This window comes from Mesocricetus auratus, unplaced genomic scaffold, assembly GCF_017639785.1.
Source record: "Mesocricetus auratus isolate SY011 unplaced genomic scaffold, BCM_Maur_2.0 Super-Scaffold_100040, whole genome shotgun sequence".
In the NCBI taxonomy this organism is placed as follows: domain Eukaryota; kingdom Metazoa; phylum Chordata; class Mammalia; order Rodentia; family Cricetidae; genus Mesocricetus; species Mesocricetus auratus.
The window spans coordinates 10,677,775-10,688,097 of record NW_024429217.1 but is presented as its reverse complement, the minus strand read 5'-3'; the positions used below and the strand labels follow the sequence as shown (position 1 = coordinate 10,688,097).

Below are 10,323 nucleotides of genomic sequence, written 5' to 3'. Positions count from 1 at the left end.
ATGCAGAGACTCACAAGTGGTAAGTGCAGAGAATTATCACGCTAGAGGGGGCAGATAGATTGTAAGATCCAGAGACAGTAAGCAACTGTTGTGAAACAGTGTCTTCCAGACAGTACAGGACAATTGCACACGAGCCCACAGAGTGTGTATTCATGTCTGTGTGAGTAAGACATAGTAGAGCAGCCATAAGCATTTCTAGTAACCAGGGAAGGGAGTTGGCAGCATTCATGTTCCATTTAGCTCAGTACTGGGGCGACTTGGTCACTTCCGGGCGCTGTCATTCCTGTTGAGAGGACTAACTGTCCTTGACCAGGATTTCGGAAACATCTTACCAAGGTATGACATGTATTCTGTACATAATAGACCCTACAGTGCCTGGTATTAAATATGAGGAGGGTGGGAGAAATCAGTTGGAAAAATGTGTGGAGAAACAGTGATCTTTAGGAAAAGTTTCTAGTCATCAAGAAGGAAATCACAGAGCTGAAATTTAGCACTCTGTTCGAAGCCGAGATCCCCTTCTACCGGAAGGTGCTCAATAATGCAGCGCACAAAATTCTAATGTACCTTACTTTGCTTCCCTTTCTATGAAATTGAGAAAAAAAAACTTCATCAATCAGAATTCCTTATAGGTCACAAACACAGCTGGGTGTGGTGGTACATGTATGTAATCAAAACACTCAGGAGGCTGAGCCAGAAGGATTATGACTTAAAGGCTAGCCTGGGCTACGTAATAAGACCCTATTTAAAAAGAAGCAGAGCAGGAAGCGCCCTGGACTCTGCATCCTCCCACCATCGCTGACACCTGGGGGGGAGGGGGCGAGCGGCTCCATGTCTGCAGCTTGGCCCGAGGCTCCTGGAGGAGCAGCCGAGCGAGCATGAGTCCCGGCCATGGCCGAAGATGTAGGAGCAGCCGCGGACGGCCCAGCCGCAGGTGAGGGGGCAGCCATGGAGGTCCTAGCCTCGGAACCCGCATCGGCAGAGGACTTGAGTGGGGCAGACTCTCTGGTGAACCCCGTTCCTCTGGGAGGAGACCTGCGGTTCATCCCCCTCATAGTGAAGCAGCTCAAGGACCGCGGCCTGTTAGGCTACGTCCCCGGGGACTGCCTGGCCAACGTGCACACCAAGTCAGAACCCAAAGCAGAAACTGGATAATTTTTGTGTCAGCACATCTGAACAAACAGGAATGGAATCCTACGATGAATATGAACCAAGTAGCAGCTGCGAAATGGCTGAGGCGGAACATGGTTCAGCTAGGCACGTTGGAAGCAGAAGTGGACAGGATCGTTTCTCAGGTGCTGGATCCCAAACTCAGCCACATCTTCAGGCCACAGATAGCGCAGCCCAGAAAAAGGAAGCTGTGCCAACTCCGCCTCCAGAGCCCGAAAGCCAGGAACCTCCAGAGCCAGCCATCTCAAGATACTCCCTAACAACATGCCTGATACCCTTGGAGAGCTCCATTTAATAAAGAAATGGTTCCTGGCTCATACGAATAGTAGCTGCTTACTGATGTCAAGATTTTGGCTGCCTGGGGTGGTATGCATATTGGATGGAGAGCAGGTCTGGTGGTGGGACAATTGTCTACTTGTTCGTGCATTGGGCTGCCTTTGACCAGCCTATTCAAGGGTGTGGCTCCCGTAGATGCTACAGAGGCTTAAGGGCTGCGTGGTCTGGGCTGTCCTGACCAAACCTTCATACCTGAACAAAGACACAGCGTGTGCATGTTCGTGCTGTGCTCTGCGGTATACAGAAGCCAGACTGGAGGCTAGCGGTCAGGACAGCAAAGGACAATGGGAACAGCTGCTTGAGGGTTGGTTTTGGTATTGTTGCTAGGCTTATTGGAATGTGCAGCAATTAGCATCCCAAGGTGGTTGTGGCCTTCCTGTGCTGGGAGTTTTAGTGGGTTCCTTTCCCTTTTCAGAGGTAGCTTGGAGCCCTGGAGGGAGTGAGGAACGAGTGAGGTGCCCTGGGGTACAAGGAAAGCCTGGCGACCCTGGGCTGGTTCCCCTGGCTGCAGGACCTACTCACTGTAGATATGGTGCCCAGTTCTCACATTTGTGTTTCCAGAAAAACAACTGCTAATAAATAGCACACGTTTCACAATAAAGTCATTTGTTGACCTACCCTCCCCAAAAAGGAGGAGGAAGAGGAGGGGAGAGGAGGAGGAAGAAATGATGATGATGATGATGATGATGATGATTGGGTCCTGAGATGGCTCAGCAGGTATTTCTCTTAAAAGGATTAAACAAGTGACAAAAGACTAAAAATGAGAGCAGATAAGGACACTGCCCTGCAGTTATATGAATTGTTGACAGACACTGTGTGTGTGGGGAAACTGAAACCATACCACATAGTTCCTGTGTTGTTATATTTAGTACACAATATTCACCAAGTAGAAGCAGAGTATAATCAGTAGTCAGTTCTCTGGTTTTGGTGAGTTTGCTTTTCACCTGTCAATGATCACTTTTAAATGATACCAATAAGAACTTTTGGGGCTTGCAAGGTGGCTCACAGGGTAAGAGTCGGCTCTCGTAGAAGACCCAAGTTCTGTTCCCAGCTACCTGTACTCACAGTCACAAGTCCGATGTCCTCTTCTGACCTCTGAGGGCACCTTGCGCAGTGTGGGGGTTGGGCTTTCTGCACTATCTATGCTAGTCTGTGGTCAGGATTAGAGTCTAGGATGTGCAGGGACTTGGGGACTGTACTGCACTCTGCCTGTGAGTACTGAAGCCATCCCTGATGAAAGCCACTTGCTCACCCTCTGTCCCGGATGTCAGAGATTAATAATGTCTACACAGTGGACATGTGGCAGGGAAATAGAGATATCTATGTAAAATCGTTTGCTTTCAAACTGCAGAGAAGTGCCTTGAAGCCCAGAATGTCTAAGTAATAAATCAAGTAAAAGGCTGCCAAGTATTTTGTTGTGTTTTTTTAGGGGGGGGTTAGGGTTGGGAAGAATTTCTGTAATCCCTGGCTTTGTGTTCCGATCCCAGTCACTCTTCTGCTGCCTGACAGTGAGTGTCCTCCACTTCTGAAACCCACTGAGATCTCCTCTTAGAACTCCATATTTCTTGCTGATCAACAAGCTTGATTGTTGCAGGCAAGGTGGGAGTTCTCAAACAAGGAAACAGAGAAGAGCCTCTCTGAGCCTACAAAGCAGCCCTAAACTGCAGTCTTCTCTCTGTCTAGCCTCTTTCAGGAAGTTGGCCGGAGGACACGGTGCTCCTTCATGAGGATGATGTGGGTGGCTGGCGGGGACCACAAAACTCCACGTCAGCATTCGATTCGATGGCGTGCCTGTGTGGGCAAGCTCTGCCAAGGCAGGGCAGGGACGGCTGAGGACTGCCGACTCAGGGGCAGCTGGAGTCAGGTGCTGAGAATTCTTTCTCTCCCTCCACAGGGCGCAGTAGCCAGCCTGCCTCTTTATCTGAGTATCTGCATAGTAAGTGCTTTTGTCCTTGAATAGACAGCCACATGTGGCTTCGTTTTATCAAGGAGTCCCCGAAGTCCTCCAGTTTGGTGAAGGCTAAGGTCAGGGAAGGAATGTGAACAAGGCTTTACACTATGAAGGCAGTAGACTTTATTGATTTATTGGCCTATTGTATGCCAAGCCCTGCTCACCAGCCCCCTCCCCCAATATTGATCATTATAGCTCAATACCTTATGTGTCTAGACTGTGTGGCTGGGCTAATGGTTTATGTAGTTTTTCTTCTTTTCAAGTCTCAACCAGATCTTAAGATGTTGTGTGATGCCTGGCGATGGTGGTGCATGCCTTTAATCCCAGCACTCGGGAGGCAGAGGCAGGGGGATTTCTGAGAGTTCAAGGCCAGCGTGGTCTTACATAGCTAGTTGCATGACAGCCAGAACCCTGTCTCAAAAAAATGTGTGATGGAACAGAGCTTCCAAGACTTAGAAGCTTGCTTCCAAATGAAGACAGTGAAATGATAAAACCAAGGTTGAGAACCAGTTTGCTTGATTCTCACATCTATTTTAAGCTTCTTTAAAAGAGACGAAGTGGTCTCTGACCTCTAAACAATGTTTCCAATCCACTTAGCAACTCAGCAGAATGGAGTCACCAGACAGACAGGCTGAGCCATATAGACTTGACCTCACAGCATTCCAAGACCTGTGGGTTTCTGCATCACCGTCTTCTTCCACAGAAGATCCCCTCTCTTTTCCCGGGAACACTACTGGGAAGGTTTGAATGTGAAGCGTCCTCTGCTAATCCACATGTTTTAACATTTGGCTCCTGGCTGGCCCTGCTGTTTTCGGAGAGCACTGTATGGGGGTGTGTGGGGGTGGTGGGGGGCAACCTGGAGGAAGTGTTACTATGGGAGTTGACCCTGAGGACTACTCAGAACCCCAGCTCTTGCTGCTTCCTTGATTCTCAGAGCAACAGAGCTAGGGATAACGTGCCTCCCCAACCGACGGTGATGGGTACAGCTCTTTATTTTTTTTTACTTTTTTTATTTTATTTTAATTTTAAATAGCTTGTTTTACATGTCAATCCCAGTTCCCTCTCCCTCCCCTCCTCCCGCACCCCCTCCCCATTAAACTGTGAGCCAAAGTAAACCCACCACACCACGGAGAGGTGAAAGCAACTCCAGATTATCTTCTGTAATTTTATGCTCAGCACCTTGTCTTCTCAGCTCACAAAAGCCCAGCCCAAGAGAAATTCGCAGCACGAAATTCATCGAGACCAGAGAATGAAACGCATCCTAACATTAAGAATAAGGCGAAAGCTGGGCTCTGAAATGGGTTAGCGGTAATGGAGGCCGCTGAGTAGGCACCTGTCTGTTAATAGCCTTCCCGGTAGCGTGTCAAAAAGGGGTTGGGCTTTGCACAAACTGTGACTAAATTATAACGTTAGGAAGGCTTAGCAAATGCACATGTGTGCATCTTATAAATATCCAGGCAGGCAGAAGCCAGCCAAGCACACTTCTAAATACACTTAATAGAGTTATACTGATTAAATCCTTTGTAACTTTCAATACCATATAAACATTTGCATTATGATATTCATTCTTCACAGAGCTCTGTGTCTTGGGTACAATATAGAGCTTTAAATGTGGAAATAAAAAATGTAATACTGTTTCTGGGTCTGGAGAGATGGTGCAGTGGTTAGAGTACTTGCTATTCATTCAGGGGATAGGGGTTCAATTCCGGGCATTCACATGGCAACTCACAATCTTCTGTAAGTCCAGTTTCAAGGGATCCAGTGCCCTCTCTGGCCTCCTTGAGCACCGGGCATGCATGTGGTGTGCACCCATAAATGTGGACAGACCACTCACACATATAAAATAAAACTGAGTTTAAAATTGAGAACCCATATTGCTCCTCAGGAGTTTTGCTTGCTGTTTCGTTTAACAATAGCATTCAGTGAAAAATAACTGTTTTTCTCCTTGTGTTTTAGCCTAATTTATAATACACTTTCAACTTAACTCTGGACTTGCGCTTTCTTCTGTTGGTCAGGCAATTATGTACCCCAAACAGCACCTCTGATGAAATCGGTTGAAGCATTGCCTCTGTGCGTACGTCTGTATACTTAGGATACTTTGAGTGCATCACTGAGCTGGCCCCAAAGCATGCATGCATCTATATGATTAAAAATTAAATGAATCACTGTTTTAGTGAATCTCAGTAATATTTTTTCAATAAATGAGTGAATTATATCCAGCAGAACCAAGATGGAAGCCTCTGATGGCAAAAATCTGTATACAAACATCACATATAGCAGAAGTCTTTGCTTCAAGAGGTTTTCTGTTTCTGTCTCTGCATGTGATTTTGTCTTCTTTCCCCCTTCCCAGTGGTGGGCACTTGTTATGGTTTGGTTGAAAATATCCCACATGGGCTGACGTGTTTGAACACTTGAACTCCAGTTGGTGGCACTATTTGGGAAGGCTATGAAACCTTTAGGAATGAAAATAATTCTTCCTAATTGTCTTAGTTGGGGTTTTTATTGCTGTGAAGAGATACCATGACCACAGCAACTCTTATAAATGAAAACATTTCATTGGGATGGCTTACTTACAGTTTCAGAGGTTCAGTCCATTATAATTGTGGCTGCATGCAGGCAGACATGGTTCTAGAATAACTGAAACTCCTACATCTTACGGGCAACAGGAAGTTGACTGAGTCACTTGGTGGTATCCTGAGCATAGGGAACCTCTAAGCCCACCCCCCACAGTGACACACTTCTTCTAACAAGGCCATACCCACTCCAACAAAGCCATAGCTCCTAATAGTGCCACTCCCTATGAGATTATGGGTGCCAATCACATTAAATTATCATACCAATTAGCTCTTCTTTTGTTTTGTCACGGTCTGAAAATTTTATAGATTGTATACTTCCAAACACTACATCGAATAGCCCCCTGAACTCTGCAGCAGTGGTGTTGTTTTTAGCTAAATCTCAATCGTTTGATTTTACCAATAAAGACTCGAGAACCAGATGCTGGAGTGAGGGCCTGCTAGCTCAAATAGGCAGATAAAGCAACCAGTTGATGTCCTTGAAAAACTCCTTTTCTCCTTCGCTGTCTCAAATGAAAAACCTCAAATTGAATATCCCTCCCTTCTACTTCCTGTGTGTCCTCTATCTGCCCTCTTGATTCCCTCTTACTCTCTATTTTTTTCCCTTAGTAATCCTATGCTGACTTCCTGCCAACTGGTTGCTTACTCCACCTTTTGACCTGTGATTGACTTTATTTAATCCTGCTTACAACATTCAAGCAGAAAGCTCTTGGATTAAAGGTGGGTGCTAGGGTTCAGCCATACCCCAACTAGATACAGGATTTTCCAGTAACTAATGCAATCTTGGGGTTCACAGTGTGATCAAATATTCTGAAACACAGTGGTAACCTCTGAAGCAGTGATACCAACTAAGGTTTGTACTTCACAGTAGCCTTAAGTCTACATGTGTATGGCTTAGGAAGGTCCTAACATATGCAGTTCTCTCTCTTCTGTAAGATGGAAGTAATAACTATACATCAGCTTTGATTTGAGGATAAAATGATAATATATGTTGGGTGTTTTGTTAGCTTGAGCTCAGAGTAAGTTATCAATAGCCAGTTGTAACTGTTAGACACTCATTCTGTTATTCATTTCTGTTTCTTCTCTTCTACTGTCCTTGGCCACATCCTGGTCACAGTGTTTGATGTAGCCTTTTAGAAATTTATGGGGGCTGGGATGCTCAGTATCTAGAAATAATGCTCCACTGTCACCGTCCCCTGAATTTTCTAAAACTGTACATGTTTTCTGAGGCCTGGCTCTTCTCCTGCATACTGCATCTTTGTTATCCATGATAGCCCAGACCATTATCTCTCTTAAAGCACATTGTATATATTGAATAGCTCTCATTTTCAATGTGCTCAAAGTAGAATATTTTCCCATTTCTCCTCCATGAAGGCAACATTGGTTTCACAGTTAAGAACATCAACTTGAGGGCTTAAGAGATGGCCAAGCAGGTAAGAGGCTGCTTTTCCAGGGAACCTAGGTTAGATGTCTCAGAATCCAACTGCCTGTGGTTCCAGTCCCAGAGGATCTGATGCCCTTGTCGTGAGTTTCCACCAGAGAAGACTACTTAGACATGGATTTGAGTCCATAGAAAGCCTCAGCAACTACACCGAGTGTTGGGGATCCCAGGGTATCATTGAGACTTTCTCAGGGTGTGCTTTTAAGTACAAAACAACATTTTCTGGGTTGACACACTTCAGTTAACAAGAACAGTTAGTCAAAAGTAGAACTACAGAAGCCAGAGAGCAAAGTTAGTATGTTAAGAGACTTTCCCAAAACTACAGACTTTGATGGATTAGGCTTTTGTTTTCAGTTTGGCAGGAGTGCAGTCTACATACAGCATTCTATGGCCTGATGGCACTTCCATCATGGTGTCGGTTGTGCTAAGGTCTGGGGGTCTGTTAAAGCCCTCTTCTAGCTTCTGTGGGTGCTGGGAACACAAAGGATGTACAAACATACGTGTAGTATAAACACCTGTACATATAAATATGAAAGAAGGGTTTCAAGTCTTTTAAAGAAAATATTTCAGACTAGAGAGTAATAATGTCTAGGTATGAATTCCAGGTATATCACTCCCCTAGCACATAACTTGGGTCTTAAAACTCATCCTTTTTCTGCCTCAGTTTCCACATCTGTGTATTAGAAGTGAGAAGAGCTCGTATATGAACAGTTGTGAGGGCTGAGCCATTGGAATAGTACTTGGCCCAAATCAAGCATGGTAAGATGCTGGCTGCTGTTATTCTGTCTCCCCTTCAGTCTGTAGTGTCATGCATCTGTCCCCTCTTCAGAACCCCATTGCTAATATTAACTCAGCTTTCAAATTATCATTAGAAGACTCAAAGAAGTCATGATTGCTGGCATTAAACCTGTGAAACATCTCTGTGTGGGAGGAAACGCTGACTGCTCCATTGTCTCAGTCCCAGAGTGTGGGGCAGGAATTCCAAGATGCTTGACAGTGTTTGGTCCCACATTGGGACTTAGGCTGCATTGCTCCTCAGGATCCCAAGCATCACTTGCTATTTCCTTATGCTAGAGAGATGTGAGGACATGATCTATTTTCAGAGCCCCCGAGATTCTGTTGGATTCGTGTTCTTAATGCTTTTATTTGAGAAGACGCTTGTTCCTGCCAACTCCTGAGGGCTGCTTCATACTACCTGTGCTTTCTCTTCTCAGAGGACTACAGGCTATTAGCTTAAGTATGCTAATCACTGACACACTGGCTCTGCTGTGGACCACGAGGCACCTGGGATCTTTATAGAAAGCAGGAAGAAAAGGGGCTTGGGTGTGGAAAGACAGGATCCCACAGGTGTGGTGCTGTGTTGTTGTTTGTTGTTGTTTGGGGAAGGGTTCACTGATTCTGTACTATCAAACCAGCCAAGGTCGCCAAAAGCCCGTGTAGATGACCTTGCGTCCCTTGGAACTACTTCAGACATCATGTAAGAATACTCAGCAGGCCCATAGCCAAGCTCGAGATTCCAAGTAATACTCTCATGCTGATAGAAAGGGCCTCTGCTTAAAGGAAAGAAAAAAAATAACATTTATCTGTGTGGCATTCCAGTAAATGCCCCTAAACGAAGGTCTGGGAAGGAAGCCTCCGGGCTGTTCCAGAATCACTCTGTAGAATTAACATGGTTTTCTCAAAGCATTACTAAACAGGTCTCTCCGAGGACATTTCAACCTTGCACAGTCACGCCGTATGCAGCATGACACCTTCACCACTCCACTGTCCCGGGTTCTAAACTGCCCCGCCCTGCATCCTACCAGAGAGGAATCTAATTTCTCCACTTGTTAACAGATGCCCAGGGTTTAACTGTGTTAACAGATTTATGCACCATCAAGTCTCTAACTCAACTTTGAAAGAGTCAGCTGAGACACATTTTCCAAGCCTACAGTAATTAACAGTTGTTAAAAATTCCTTGTACCCATGGCAAGCCCAGTAAAGAAAGAAATAAGTCAGGAAAGGGCATCTTTGGGGACTCCCACATCAAATGCTAAGCAGCAGCACTGGGAGAGGACTGCACATAACTGCCCATTAATTGCCACAAGCTCGTCACCCCAGTCTTGCAATCAGAAGGAACTGCCACGGTTTTCTTTTGGGCCACCAACCAGCTCCTAAATCATGATATGGAGACTTATTAGTTTTGAAAGCTTGGTCTAGCTAGTGCACATTTTTGGCTTGTCTTTTTTTTTTTCTTTACTTACATTAACCTATTTCTCTTCATTTATGTTTTCCCTCAGGGCCTTTTACCATTGTTTCTGTATGGCCTACCCTGTGTCTGTTGGCTGGTGACCACATGGCTGGCTCACGGAATGTTCCTCTCTCTCCCCTCATTCTCTCTTCTTCCTCTTTTTTTCCTCGAACCCAGATTTCTCCTCCTATTTATTCTCTCTACCCACCAATCCCATCTATCCCTCCTCTGCCTAGCTATTGGCAGTTCAGCTTTTTATTAGAACAATCTAGTGCCTTAGGCAAGCAAGGTGAAATGCCAACACATCCTTTCATAGCTAAACAAATACAGCATAAACAAATGTCACATTCTTTTACACAGTTAAAATAGTATTCCACAGCATAACCAAATGCAACACATCTTTATGTAGTTAAATATTCCATAACATTTCCTCCTTTTTTGTCTGAATGAAAAGGAAGTTTTAACTTTAATATAGTAAGACTATACACAATAAAGACAATTATCAAGGAAGAATTGCATTCACAATATCAGCTCATTTGCATTTGGCAAACTCAAATAAAATACTCCATTATTTATCCTATCTTGGTGAGTTCAAAGTTTTCTACCTAACATACCTTCTATCATA

At 44.9% G+C, this 10,323-nt stretch overlaps 1 pseudogene; it reads left to right on the top strand.

The window, feature by feature from the left end:
* Positions 1–732: 732 nt before the first annotated feature.
* LOC101838063 lies at positions 733–1,484 on the top strand (annotated as a pseudogene).
* The last annotated feature ends 8,839 nt before the right edge of the window (positions 1,485–10,323 follow it).